Here is a 14,779-nt window from a genome sequence, read left to right as displayed (position 1 = left end):
CAAGGGAGGCTGGGAAATATTTTATAGATGAGTACACTGATCCACCCGACAATAAAGGTATTTGAGAAAGAAATGGATGTTAAACAGGCGACTAGCAGTCTCTGCCACCAAGACCCATGTCCCAGCCTTCTTTTATATTTTTATAGCACCTAGAAGGTGCCCAGTAAAAACTGGTGGACAATGTAATATGGAGAAATACAGAGTGGAAAACGTCATTTAGAAAATTGATAAATGAAGAAACTGAAGGAACAATAGCCTCATGGGATGTCTAATTTATAAATACTTAATAAGAAAATAAATGTCCACGTTCTTTTCCCTAAACAATCTTGCTGTCACTCAGCTTCCTGTACAGAATGCTTATAAAATGAACATCAAGATTAAGAAAATGAGGCCAAGTCTTTTGAAATTATTTTGAGTAGATTCATTGTTTCTTCCAGCCTTTATTCTTTGCATACATTTTATTTCCATTTACAAAATTGGAATCATAAAATGTTCTGTTTTCCGAAGGACTCATTGCGAACAACCACTTCTGACAAAATGACCAGTACTCAGGCAATGTCTGATGAGCACTTAGAGAAAAAAGAGTAGATTACATTTCCAATAGAAATTAGCGTTATGCATTTCTGGAACTGTCCTGAGTTTCTTATTTTGATTTGCAAAATAATTCAAAAGCTTGAAAGAAAAATCCATGGTAATTACCTGAAGTGTTTCTCCAGCCCCCAGATTAACTTTGAGAGAAGGTTTCTGTTTGAGATTAAAAGCACACTTTTGTAACTTTGAATTTTGAAATGATTTCATATTTCGAAGGAATTTGTAAGAATAATGTAAGGAATAATGTATGCCCTTTACACAGCATCACGTGTTTCCAGTTAGGCCCATTTGCTTTATCATTCTCTTCCCGCCCCCCACCGTGGTATGTGTGTACGAGTTCTTTTTTTTTACCCTGAAACTTTTGAGAGTAAATTAGAGATGTCATGTGCTAGGATACCTCTAAACACTTCAAAATATTGGCTGAGAGAAAGATATTCTCTTATATAACCACGGCAAAATGCTCAAAACAAGAAATTGGCCGTTGATATAATATTATTATCCAATTCATAGTTCATGTGCAAATTCCATTAATTGCCTCAATGGTTTCCTTTATAGCTATTTTATTTTCCCAAGCCAGAATCCAGTTTCAGATCATGCATCTGTGTAGTTGTCATGTCTCTTTAATCTGGAACAGTTTCTCAGCCTTTCTTTGATTTTCCTTAATTTGACATTAGGGGGAAAAAAAAGACAAGTTATTTGGTAGAAAGTCTTTAATGTGGGTTTGTCTGACTTGCCTCATGTTTACATTCAGGTTGTATCTTTTTTGGCAAGAATTGCACAGAAGTGATATTGTGTCCTTTTTTCAGTGTGTCATATGAGGAGACAGACAGTGTTGGTTTGTCTTGAGGCGCTTGGGGGGCTCAGTCGGTTAACCGTCTGCCTTTAGCTCAGGTCATGATCTCAGGGTCCTGGGATCAAGACCAAGGCTGGTTCCCTGCTCAACGGGGATCCTGTTCCTCCCTCTCCCCCTGCCTGGCCTTCTTGTGCTTTTTTGTGCATGCTCTCTCTGACATAAATAAGTAAAATCTTTAAAAAAAAATCTTTTTTGTTGTTTTTTAAAGATTATTTATTTATTTATTTATTTGACAGACAGATCACAAGTAGGCAGAGAGGCAGGAGGAAGCAGGCTCCCTGCTGAGCAGAGAGCCCAATGCGGGGCTCAATCCCAGGACCCTGAGATCATGACCAGAGCCGAAGGCAGAGGTTTTAACCCACTGAGCCACCCAGGTGCCCTCTTTAAAAAAATCTTATAAAATATTGGTTTGTCTCAATGCTGGTGATGCTGATTTGAATCACTGGTTGAGGGGGCATCTGCCAGATTTCTCCACTGTCAAGATACTATTTTCTTTGTAATTAAGTAATGATTTGTAGGAAGGTTTTTTCCTTTTCTTTTCTTTTCTTTTTTTTTTTTTTGACCCGTGTGAATATTCTCGTCCTCATCCAAGATTAATCTACTAGATTTAGCATCTAGTGAAGATTTTCATATTCCATCATTCTTTCTGTTTTTCCTAAGCAGCATTTTGCTGTCAGAACAGCTTTTCCTTCTAAGGAGAGTTTCCGATGCTATGGGGCTATGTGTTTCTGAGCCTTGATCTTATTCTGCTAGGGCTGCTAGAACAAGATTCCATGGACCGGGGGTGGGGGGTGGGGGGGGGCTTCAGCAGCAGAGATTTATTTCTCACAGTTCTGGAGGCTGTAAGTCCAAGATCAAATAGCAAGCCAGTTCCGCTCCTGGTGAGAGGTTCCTTCTGGCTTACGCATGGCCACCTTCTCGCTGTGTCCTCACGTGGCTCAGGGAGCTGGTGCACTGAGGACTCTTCCATCTTGTGTCAGACTATTAATCCAATCATGGAGTCTTACATTCACCATCAAACCTAATTATCTCCCAAAGGCTCCACCTCCTCATACTCCAAATCAAGAGTTGGACACTTAACCAGCTGGGGGTTAGGGCTTCAACATACACATTTTGTGGGAACACAAACATTCAGTCTATAACAGTCTTTATTAAGGAAGAACGAACCCAGAGTAAAAATATGGTCTCTCCCTTGGACTGTGATAATGAGCACTGAAGCGTGCATAGTAGAGGTAATTCCTTACTCGGTCTTCTTTAATGGCACTTTAGGGGCACCTGGGTAGTTCAGTGGGTTAAGCCTCTTCCTTCAACTCAGGTCACAGTCCCAGGGTCCTGAGATCAAGCCCCGCATCGTCCTCTCTGCTCAGCAGGGAGCCTACTTCCCCCCACCCTCTGCCGCCTGCCCCATCTCTGCTCACCTCTCAACCTGTGATCTCTCTCTCTGCTGAATAAATGCAGAAAAAATTCCTTTTGTAAAAAATAACACCCTTTAATTTTATTCTTATTTTTACTAGAAACTTTGAGGGAATCTGGCCACCTTCCCCCATTTTTTTAAAAACGACCTACTTTATTTATTTATTATTAGAGGAGAGTGCACGTGAGCAGGGGGAGGGGCAGAGGGAGAGGATCTCAGGCAGACCTGGCACTGAGGGCAGAGCCCAGTGCAGGGCTTGATCTCACAACCCTGAGATGATGACCATAACCCTAAGATCATGACCTGAGCTGAAATCAAGAGTTGGACACTTAACCAGCTGAGTCACCCAATGACCCAGGCCACTTTGACCCTCATTTAGCATTAAAATCTGCTTTTTGTTTGTTGCTATCAGACAAATCTGGATTTAAATTTCCACACTTCAGTTGTGTATGTGATATTGGGCACTTTCTTTGGACTTTAGTCTCCTTGCCCATAAAGTAAGAATGATAACCCCTATTTCAAAAAGAGTATTGGGAAGGGGGGGCACCTGGGAGGCTCAGTGGGTTAAGCCTCTGCCTTCGGCTCAGGTCATGATCTCAGGGTTCTGGGAGTCTCGCATCGGGCTCTCTGCTCAGCAGGGAGCCTGCTTCCCTCTCTCTCTCTCTGCCTGCCTCTCCGTCTACTTGTGATTTCTCTCTGTCAAATAAATAAATAAAATCTTAAAAAAAAAAAAATAAGAGTATTGGGAGGGGCGCCTGGGTGGCTCAGTCGATTAAGCAGCCACCTTCAGCTCAGGTCATGATCCCAGAGTCCTGGGATCAAGCCCCACATTGGCAGAGAGCCTGCTTCTCCTTTCCCTCTGCTTGCTGCTCTACTTGTGCTCCCTCTGTCTCTTTGATAAAGAAATAGAATCTTAAAAAAAACATAAAAATAAAAATAAAACAAAAATAGTATTGGGAGAAGTAAATGAAATAATGTATGTGAAAATGTGTAACATGGTATCTGATGCAAATAAGAGTTTAATATGTTTTCTCTTCTTCATTTATAATTCCAAATTTTAATGACACAATTTTGCAAGTTTCTAGACTTGCAAGAAGTTAAATGCTTGACCTTCATTGAAGTGTTAAATGATCTTAGATACAAAGTCTGCATCAGAATGAGAAAGTTTAGTGGTAGATGATTTGTTTGGTTACATCAGTTTTTTCCTTCCTCCCCTCCCCCCTCCCTTTCTTCCCCTTTCACATATACTTAACGGCATTTGCTAGGTGCCAGTCACTATTGTAGGCACCAGGGACAGGGCAACAGACAAAATTTCCTGACTTGACATCAATTATATTCTTTTTTAAAAATTAATTAATTAATTTTTTATGAACATATAATGTTCATATATATATGTATATAATAATGTATATAATGTATTTTTATCCCCAAGGGTACAGGTCTGTGAATCGCCAGGTTTACACACTTCACAGCACTCACCATAGCAACACCAATTATATTCTAATCAAAGAAGATGGGTGATATAGAAACAAACTCTTCTAGTTTGATGGATAAGTGTTAAGGAGAAAAATCAAGCCAAGAAAAGGAATAAGGCTTGCAAGGGGTTTGCTATGGTAATTAGAGAAGAACTGAGGTGTCACTCGGGTGCCCTGTGAGCAGAGAGACCTGAGGGAGGAAAGGGAGCAAGTGATCAGAGTGTCTGAAGGAAAAAGCATTCCAGACAGTGGAAATACGTCAAAGAGAAGAAATCTAAAGTATAGGGTGACTAAGAAGAGTTCGCCCAAGGGAGCCATAAAGGAAGCCAAGGCATTTCTGTGGAACACACAGCACTTGGCTTCCCTTCTGTGAGTATGATTCCAGGCATGAGCAGAATGGGCAGATGGATGTCAGGGCTTGTGGCCTTGTAGGATGTGCCCCTCACACCTCTTTTCAAGAAAGGACCTGTTTCAAGGGGTACAGAGAGCTGAGTTTTCAGCTGGAGCACCTTCTGGATCCACTTCAGCCTCTGAGGTATAAGCTTCTCCCAGGCAGTGCTCAGCCAAAGACTGGGCATGATAGAGATATTTGCCTATGACCACTGTTACACGACATGGGACTCTTTTTTTTTTGTTGTTGTTGTTGTTCTTTAGGTTTTTATTTTATTAACCCAGTGCTCATCACAACAAGTGCCCTCCTTAATCTCCATCACCTATTTCCACCATCCCTCCACTCATCTCCCCTCTGGTAACCATCAGCTTGTTCTTTATACTTTATAGTTAAGAGTCTGTTTCTTTTAAAAAAAAAAAAAAAGGAGTGTTTCTTGGTTTCTTGGTTTGTCTCTCCCTCTTTTCCCCTTTTGTTTCTTAAATTCCACATATGAGTGAAATCATGTGCTAGTTGTCTCTCTCTGACTATTTCACCTAGCATTATACCCTCTAGATCTATCTGTGTTGTTACAAATGGCAAGATTTCATTCTTTTTTTCAAGATTTTATTTATTTATTTGACAGAGAGAGAGAGAGATCACAAGTAGGCAGAGAGGCAGGCAGGGGGAGGGATGCAGGCTCCCCGCTGAGCAGGGAGCCCGATGTGGGGCTTGATCCCAGGACCCTGAGATCATGACCTGAGCCGAAGGCAGAGGCTTAACCTACTGAGACACCCAGGCACCCCAAGATTTTATTCTTTTTATGTCTGAATAATATCCCATTGTGTGTGTGTGTGTGTGTGTATGGCTCATCTTCTTTATCCATTCATCAATCAGTGAACACTTGGGCTGCTTCCATAGTTTGGCTATTATAAATAATACTGCTGTAAACATGGGGGTTCATCTATCCCTTTGACTTAGTGTTTTTGTATTATTTGGGTAAATACTCAGTGCTGTGATTCCTGGGTCATATGACAGTTCTATTTTTAAATTTTTGAGAACCCCCCGTTCTGTTTTCCAGAGTAGCTATACCAGTTTGCATTCCCACCAACAGTACAAGAGGGCTCCCCTGTCTCCATATCCTCATCCACACTTGTTTCTTGTGTTTTCAACATAAGCCATTCCAACAGATGTGAGGTGATAGCTCATTGTAGTTTTGACTTGCATTTCCCTGAGGCTGAATGATGACAAACATCTTTTCATGTGTCTATTGGCCTTTGCCATGTCTTCTTTGGAGAAATATCTGTTCATGCCTTCTTCCCATTTTTAATTGGATTATTTGGTTTTCGGTGTTGAGTTTTAGAAGTTTTTATGTATTTTTGGATACTAACCCTTTATCGGATATGTCATTTGCAAATATCCTCTCCCATTCTTTAGGTTACCTTTTAGTTTTGTTGATTATTTCCTTTGCTGTATAGAAGCTTTTTATTTTGATGTAGTCCTAGTAGTTTATTTTTATTTTTGTTTCCCTTAATAAGGGATAGTGGGAACTTACCTGGAAAAAAGTTGCTGTGGCCGATGTCAGAGAAATTACTGCTCTGAGATCTTTACTAGGATTTTTATGGTTTCAGGTCTCACAGTTAGGTCTTTAGTCCATTTTGAGTTAATTTTTGTGTCTGGAGTACAAAAGTGGTCCAGTTTCATTCTTCTGCATGTGGCTGTCCAGTTTTCCCAATACCATTTGTTGAAAAGACTGTCTTTTTCCCATTGGATATTCTTTCCTGCTTTGTCAAAGATTAGTTGACCATATCAATTACGGGTTTATTTCTGAGTTTTCTATTCTTTTTTTTAAATTAAGATTTATTTATTTATTTTAGAGAGAGAGTGAATGAGTGAGCGTGAGTGGGGGGAGAGGGGGAGGGAGGGAGAGAATCCTCAAGCAGGCTCCCTGCTGAGCACAAGCCTGATGTGGGGCTTGATCTCAGGACCCTGAGATCATGACCTGAGCCTAAATCAAGAGTCAGCCTACTGGGACGCCTGGGTGGCTCAGTTGGTTGAGCAGCTGCCTTCGGCTCAGGTCATGATCCCAGCGTCCTGGGATCGAGTCCCACATCGGGCTCCTTGCTCCGCAGGGAGCCTGCTTCTCCCTCTGACTCTGCCTTCCACTCTGTCTGCCTGTGCTTGCTCTCACTCTCTCTCTCTCTTACAAATAAATAAATAAAATCTTTAAAAAAAAAAAAAAAAAAAAAAAAAAAAAGAGTCAGCCTACTTGAATGACTGAGCCACCCAGGTGGCCCTGGATTTTCTATTCTGTTCCGTTGATCTATGTGTCTATTTTTTGTGTTTTGATTACTGTAGCTTTGTAATATAACTTGAAGTCCAGAATTATGATGCCTCCAGTTTTGCTTTTCTTTATCAAGATTGCTTTGGCTATTTGGGGTCTTTTGAGGTTCCATACAAATTTTAGGAATATTTGTTTCAGTCTGTGTCTGGCTCATCATACCACAATGGCATTCCAACCAGGAATCATTCTGAGAATTGAGAGAATCATGCTCTTATCACATAGCTGAAGATGCCACTTGGGGCTCAATAAGGCAATGGATCCAAAGATTTTTCTGGAGAAATCTCTCAAATCCCCTCAGGAAAGCAAACAGTGGGAGAAGGAAGTTGCTCTGAGGTAAGGACACCTTGAAGACTAAAGGGTATGACCCAGGATTTCAAAGTAAGTACCTTTAAGTGTCAGGCACTTCCATTTGTTTATATTTCTAAAGCCACAGTATGATGCCGGAATTATACTTTAAGGTAATCCCTTTTGTATGGCCTAGAAAAATGGTTTAGAAGGTTAAGTGATTTTTCCAAGGTCATAGCATTAGCAAATAGCAAAGTTAGGGCTTTAGACAAGGTGTTCTAATTCCAAATGTAGTCATTTTTTTCATGATTTCACTGCTAATTGTATTAGCATGCCTATATCAATAATAATAATATTTTGGGATGCCTGGATGGCTCAGTTGGTTAAGCAGCTGCCTTTGGCTCAGGTCATGATCCCAGCGTCCTGGGATCGAGTCCCACATCAGGCTCCTTGCTCAGCAGGGAGCCTGCTTTTCCCTCTGCCTCTGCCTGTGCTCGCTCTCTCCCCCTCTCTCTCTCTCTAATAAATAAATAAAACCTTTAAAAAATAATAATAATATTTTCTGCGTGGCCATACCTGTCTTGGTTGCTTACATCAAATCATGTCAGCTTTTAGTCAGACCATGTTTGGAAGGCACTGCATTAAACATATGCTCATTTTTGATAACTCAACATCTATTTTCCTCTTCTTTTGGTAAATATATTCCAATTTCTCTCTGGGGAACTCCTTCCTCTCCCACTTGCAGTCCAGAGTTTTGGGCAGGCTCTAACCCTGACTTCAGGAAGAGGGCCTATGACTCCTCCTAAATCAGGCAATGTCTGCATTTCCCTGGGCACTGCAATTTGGAATGGTCTATCATCAGTCTGGACCAATGAGCCTTCGGCCAAGCTGCTAGGAGAAAAGCAATATTCTTGGTTTACCTGAACCTGGGAGAATGTAGGCTACAGCTGTTAGAGCTATCTTGTTGCTTTGATTGGAGAGTGTGTCCAAGAAGGGTGCTTACACAGTGAAAGAGAGCCAGGAGATGAAGAGGAAGAAACTAGGTCCTGTTGTCTTTTTTTTTTTTTTGGCTTAGATCAGACCGCTCTTGAAGCCAAAACTATCCCCAAGAACTTTAAGTTCTGTGATACAACATTTTCCATTTATACTTAAGCTAGTATAGGTTGTATTTTCTGTTACTCTCAACTGAAGGAGGGTTAACTGATACACAGACTTCCTCATTTCAATTCAACCAGTGTTTAAAAAAATCAATTAGGACTCAACAATAAAAAGACAACCCAGATAAAAATGAGCCCAAGATCCAAATAGATGCTATAGACTGAATATTTGTATCCCTCTAAAATTCATATGTAGAAACCTATTCCCCCAGGGTGATGGTACAAGGAGTTGGGGCTTTTGAGAAGTGGTTAAGTCATGAGAGCAGAGCCTTCATGAATGGGATTAGGGTCTATAAAGAGACTGGAGAGTCTTCCTTATGAGCCATGTGAGGATGCAGAGAAAAGGCTGCCATCTTTGAACCAGGAAGCATGCTTTCTCCAGATGCTGAATCTCCCAGTACCTTGATTATGAACTTTCCAGTTTCCATAACTATGAGAAATAAATTTCTTTTGTTTATGAACCCTACAGCCTATGGTATTCTGTTAGAGTAGCCCAAATAGACTAAGACAATAGACATTTCTCCAAAGTAGATCTAAAATGGCCAATAAGCTCTTGCAAAGACACTCAACATCATTAGTCATTAGGGAAATGCAAACCAAAACCACAGTGAAGTAGAACTTCACGCCCCCAAGATGGTTTTAGTGAAAAATATGAACAATAACCAGTGTTGGCAAAGATATGGAGAAATTAGAACCTGGCACATTGCTGGTGGGAATGTAAAATGAAGCAGCTGCTTTGGAAAACAGTCTGGCAGCTCAAATGATTAAACATTGGGTTGCCATGTGACCATCAATTCTGCTCCAAAGTATATACCCAAGAGAAATGAAAAGATACGTCCCCCAAAAGGCTTATATAAGGTGCTCATAGCTGTTGTATTCATAGTAGCTAAAAATGACAAATAATACAAATGTCCATCAATAAGAAATGAATAAACAAATTGTGATATATTCATACAGATAAATACTAGTCAGACAAGGAATGAGTTACTGATACATGCAAAATCATGAATGAATCTAGGCACATGTTGACTGAAAGAAACCAGACACAAAATAATATATATGGTATGATGCCATTTATATGAAGTCCAAGAACAGGAAACTTGATCTATGGCAATAAAAATCAGAAAGTGGTTGCTCTGGTGAGAAGAAAGGTTGTTTAATTAGAAAGGGACAAGAGGGTAAGAGAATTTCTGGAACTTTAGGTGCTAGTTACATGGTGTGTACAACTGTCAAAACTTATGAAACTGAACCATAAGATTAGTACACTTCACTGAAAATGATGAATACTATTTTTTCAATGTTGACTGCTTTTTCACTTGTGATGAGGAAAAAATGCATCCACTGAACTTGTATGGTCTGATATGTGTGAAAAATTGTCCAATCCATAAACATCTTTCCCCACCAACTTAAAAATGGACTTCATTCCTCTCCACCAGTTAGTTTCTTCTTTTTTTTTTTAAAGATTGAGTGACTGATTTAAGAGACAGAGGAAGAGAGAGAGAGCATAAGGAGGGGAAGCAGCAAAGGGAGAGGGAAAAGCAGACTCCCCACTGATCAGGGAGCCTGATATAGAGCTCCATCCCAGGATCCTGAGATCATGACCTGAGCCGAAGGCAGCTGGTTAATGGACTGAGCCACCCAGGGACTTGGTTTCTCCTTTAATATAAAGCATCGAAAGCTCTAAATAAAATGCTGTGTTACATATTCCTGATGACTATTTTTATTCTGCACTGATTCACAATACTGAATGATTTATTGATTGATTGATTGATTGCAGGAAGCTTCTTAGCAAGGCATCCCAACCCATCACTGATTAATGTAACCAAGTTATTTAAAGCCTCATCGCTCATCTTACAATGGAGTGTGTTTATAAACCATCTATTTGCAACCTCTACTCTTTTGTTTTAAACAAAGGCTTGTAACAAGACTTCTTCATTCCATCTGACTTAGCTTGAGAGACAACATAAATTCTACCTTAATACGCAGAAATTAAAAAGATCATGAAAGCAATAAAACGGTGATTGCCATTTTCAAGTCACTAAGTTGAGGAGACACCAACTCTTACAAACCAAATTTCCACTTTGCGTAATTCATTCTCATTTCTTCAATTCTTTCTTTATCTCATTGCATCTCCCAGACTTATGCCTCATCACTTACCACTTATGGACCAATCTAATTAGTCCCAGAAAGGCTATGGAAATCCTAAAATGCAGAGTCACTTACGAACTTCTCTAGCATGATTCATGAAATCCCTATGGTTTCACCAGAATATCTGTTTTGATGGTGTTTTATAGATTTGCAATAGCCTATTGTTTCACTAAATAGACGTCTCTGTGACTAAAAAACCAAACAACAAAAACTAACAAAAACCAATGTGAACTCCACCATTGGGGGAATGGAGAGGAGATATTACAAAAGAAAAATAGTATTTTTTCCAATACCAAGGAAATTCATCAGCAAGCACATTAAAATGCACTTGAGTAGTCATCACACTGAATTGTTTTGGAAAAGGCCCTACTTTGGAAAAACACAGGGCAAAAACATCTTCAGTTCTGTAGCTTGGCACAATGAGACAGCAGGATGACAAATGTCTTATTATTCCCCATGGTGCCTTAATATTTAGAGGACATCTGCTACTATGTGTTTCTCCCTCCCCTGAGTCACCTTTATCAGAGTCTAGCATTATGTTACTGCTACTTTCCATGTCCGCCTGGCACAGTGATAAGACACAGATGTAGTCCTTCAGTGTGTGGGAAACAAATTAGCCTTAAAGTCAGGAGGCTGAGCTTTTACTCTCTGTTCTTGTACTAGCTATGCAGCCTTAGGTAAATATCTCAGATTCTCTTGGCTTTGGTGTCCTCATATGAAAACTGGAAGAGTAATAGATGTGGTTGTCATGAAATGTAAGCTGACTTTCTCCTGCTCATTAGGGGTTCCTCAGGCCATAGAACCAATATACAGAGAAGAGGTAATGATGTATTCTTCTCAGCAGTAATTGCCCTGCTGCTGCATGATGGGGAGGACAGGGTAGAGAGGGCTCTACTTAGAACTCAGGGATTCAGTGCACGACGTCTTAGCACTCTTTGGCCCAGTGGCCAAGTCTGCTCACTGGAAGAGTGCATTTGCGTAGGATAGATAGATAAGACTATCAATGCCTCATATCCTTCATGTCTCTGAACTCACTTTAGAAAAGCAGGCAAAAACATCTTTCTTTTTGCAGCCTGCCACAAAGAGAGAGGTGAAAAAAAAATTAGCCAATGTGCTGGTAGAAGAGTAAAACAGAAATGACAGGTAGAAGATAGCCTTGAGTACCTGCTTAGACCTTGCCACCTGCCCCAGAAGCAGGATCGTACAAGCTGTGTTTTTTTGTACTTAGTCATTTTTCTGTCCTTCATGCTCCCTACTTTACAAGGAAAACAATGGAGGTGGCTGACATTTTAGGTTCAGGTGGATGTATGACCAACTTCTCATCACTCCAGGTCTACCTTCTACCCTTCTTTTTGCTGTGTTCCCTGGGAAGTTGACATAAATGCACGGCACCAGTAGGTTCTCTTGCCCTCTGCGTTCCCAGTGGGTTCGACAAGAGAGAGCAGAGACAGAGGAAAGAAAGGAGAAGAGTAAGGTGAGGTCCTGTTAAGCAGCTGTCTTCACAAAGTCCTATCTCCTGGTTCTATTAATGGCTTTCTTTCCTTGCACCTTCAAGCCTGTGAGTGGTAATGGTACTCCTGAGTTACTAATACTTGGGCCTTTTATTATCACTTTCTTTATTTATTATTTAGTTAGTTATTATTCTGAATTATATAGCAATTTCTTAGTGCTTTTCTGGATTTTACCAATGTGTAAAATTGTGATAAGCTGATAAAATAAAATAAAAATGTGATAAGCTGATAGCCTTATCAGCTATGTGAGCACCCCTTAAATCTAAAGTTTTATTTTTCCTGTTATAGAACTTATATAAATGAGATCATACTCTAGGATTTTTAAAAATCTTTCTTCTTCTTTTTTTTTTTAAAGATTTATTTTATTTATTTATTTGACAGACAGATCACAAGTCAGCGAGAGGCAGGCAGAGAGAGAGGAGGAAGCAGGCTCCCCACAGAGCAGAGAGCCTGATGCGGGGCTCGATCCCAGGACGCTGGGATCATGACCTGAGCTGAAGGCAATGGCTTAATCCACTGAGCCACCCAGGCACCCCAAAATCTTTCTTCTTTTGCTCAATACCATGTTAGATTTATCCATGTTGTTGAGTATAAGTATCCATGTCTTGTAGGATATATTGCTCACTTTTGCCACTATATACTGTTCCATTGTAACAATATTCAATACTTAATTTATGTATTGTAGTGTTGATGACTATTTGAGTTTTTTTCTAGTTCCACGCTGTTTAGAACAATACTGCTAAGAAAATTCTATGCTTACCTCTAGTGCACAATGCAAGAGTTTCTCTAGGACAGTGGTTCTTGAATGTTTTGATCTCAAAATCCCTTTACTCTCTTAATACATTGAGGATCCCATAGAGCTTTTGCTTATATGGGTGATATTTATCAATAATTACTACATTAGAAATTAAAATGGGAAATTTAAGATATTTATTAATTTATTTTTAATAATTAACCCATTACAGGTTACCATAAATAATGTGTTTTTAATGAAAAAAAATGATAAGGTCTAAGAAGATCATATGGAGAAATTTTTTATAACTTTAGGATAGAAAGAATTCTTAAATAATACAAAAAGCAAAGCCAGGGGCACCTGGGTGGCTCAGTGGGTTAAACCTCTGCCTTCGGCTCAGGTCATGATCTCAGGGTCCTGGGATCGAGCCCCACATCGGGCTCTCTGCTCAGCGGTGAGCCTGCTTCCCTCTCTCTCTCTATCTCTCGCTTTCTCTGCCTCTCTGCCTACTTGTGATCTTTGTCAAGTAAATAAATAAAATCTTTAAAAAAAAAAAAAGCAAAGCCATAAAAAATTGATAAATTAGACCACATTAAAGAACTCCAATTCATGAAATGATACTTAAGAGAGTAAAAACCAAGCCACAGCACAAAAGAAGAAATTAGCTACAGATATAACCAACAAAGGACTTGCATCTAAAACATAAAAACTGATCCAAGTTCTTTTTGACTTCTTGGCTGACTCATTCATTGTTTACTAGCATGTTATTTAGCCTCCTTATATTTGTGTTCTTTCTAGATTTTTCCCCTTATGATTAATTTCTATTTTTTATACTATTGTGGTCAGAAAAGATGCATGATATGGGCACTTGGTGGGCTCATTCAGTTAAGCATCCAACTCTTGATTTCAGCTCAGGTCACAGTCTCGGGGTTGTGAGATTGAGCCTTGCATCAGGCTGTGTGCTCAGCGAGGAGTGCACTTGGGATTCCCTCGCTGTCTCTCTGCTCTTCCTCCTGTGCACGATCTCTCTAAAATAAATAAATAAATCTTAAAAAAAAAAAAAAGAAAGAAAAGGAAAGATGGATGATACAATTTCAGTCTTTTAAAAATATATTAAGACTTGTTTGGTGGCCAAATATGATCTATTCTGGAGAATGTTCCATGCGTACTTGAAAAGGATGTGTATTTTGCTATTTGAGGGTGGAATGTTCTGATTTTATCTGTTAGGTCCATCTGGTCCAATGTGTCATTTAAAGCCACTGTTTCCTTGTTGGTTTTCTGTCTGGATGATCTATCCATTGATGTAAGTGAGGTGTTAAAGTCCCCTACTATATAAATTACTGCCAATTGCTTCTTTTATGTCTGTTCATATTGTTTTAGTATTTAGGTGCTTCCCTGTTGGGTACATAAGTATTTATAATTGTAAAATCTTGTTGGATTGTTCCCTTTATCATTATGTAGTGTCCTTCTTTGTCTCTTGTTAATGGTCTTTGTTTTAAAGTCTATTTTGTCTGATAGAAGTTGTGCTATCCCAACTTTATTTTCACTTCCATTTGCATTGTAAATGTTTTTCCATCTCTTTGCTTTTTTTTTTTTTTTTTTTAAGATTTTAGTTGTTTATTTTAGAGAGAGAGTGAGAGAACAAGTTGGGGGAGTAGCAGAGGGGGAGGGGAAAGGAGAGAAAAGAATCTCAAGCATATTCCCTGCGGAGTGCAGAGCCCAGTGCAGGGCTTGATCTCACTGCCCTAAGAACATGACCAGAGCCGAAACCGAGAGTCGGAGATTTAACCAACTGAGCCACCCAGGCACCTCTTCATCATCTCTTCACTTTCAATCTGCATGTGTCTTTAGGTCTGAAGTGAGTCTCTTGTAGGCAGCATATAGATGGGTCTTGCTTTTTT

The 14,779-nt window shown here is 39.7% G+C and overlaps 1 protein-coding gene across 1 annotated transcript in view; it reads left to right on the top strand.

Moving 5' to 3' along the window:
* LOC131810510 (uncharacterized) overlaps window positions 1-14,779 on the top strand; it is a 42,249-nt gene that overhangs the window by 8,027 nt on the left and 19,443 nt on the right. The window lies entirely within an intron of this gene.

Source organism: Mustela lutreola, chromosome 10, assembly GCF_030435805.1.
Source record: "Mustela lutreola isolate mMusLut2 chromosome 10, mMusLut2.pri, whole genome shotgun sequence".
Taxonomy (NCBI): Eukaryota; Metazoa; Chordata; class Mammalia; order Carnivora; family Mustelidae; genus Mustela; species Mustela lutreola.
The sequence above is the reverse complement of the archived record's forward strand: the minus strand, read 5'-3'. Positions and strand labels throughout refer to the sequence as shown.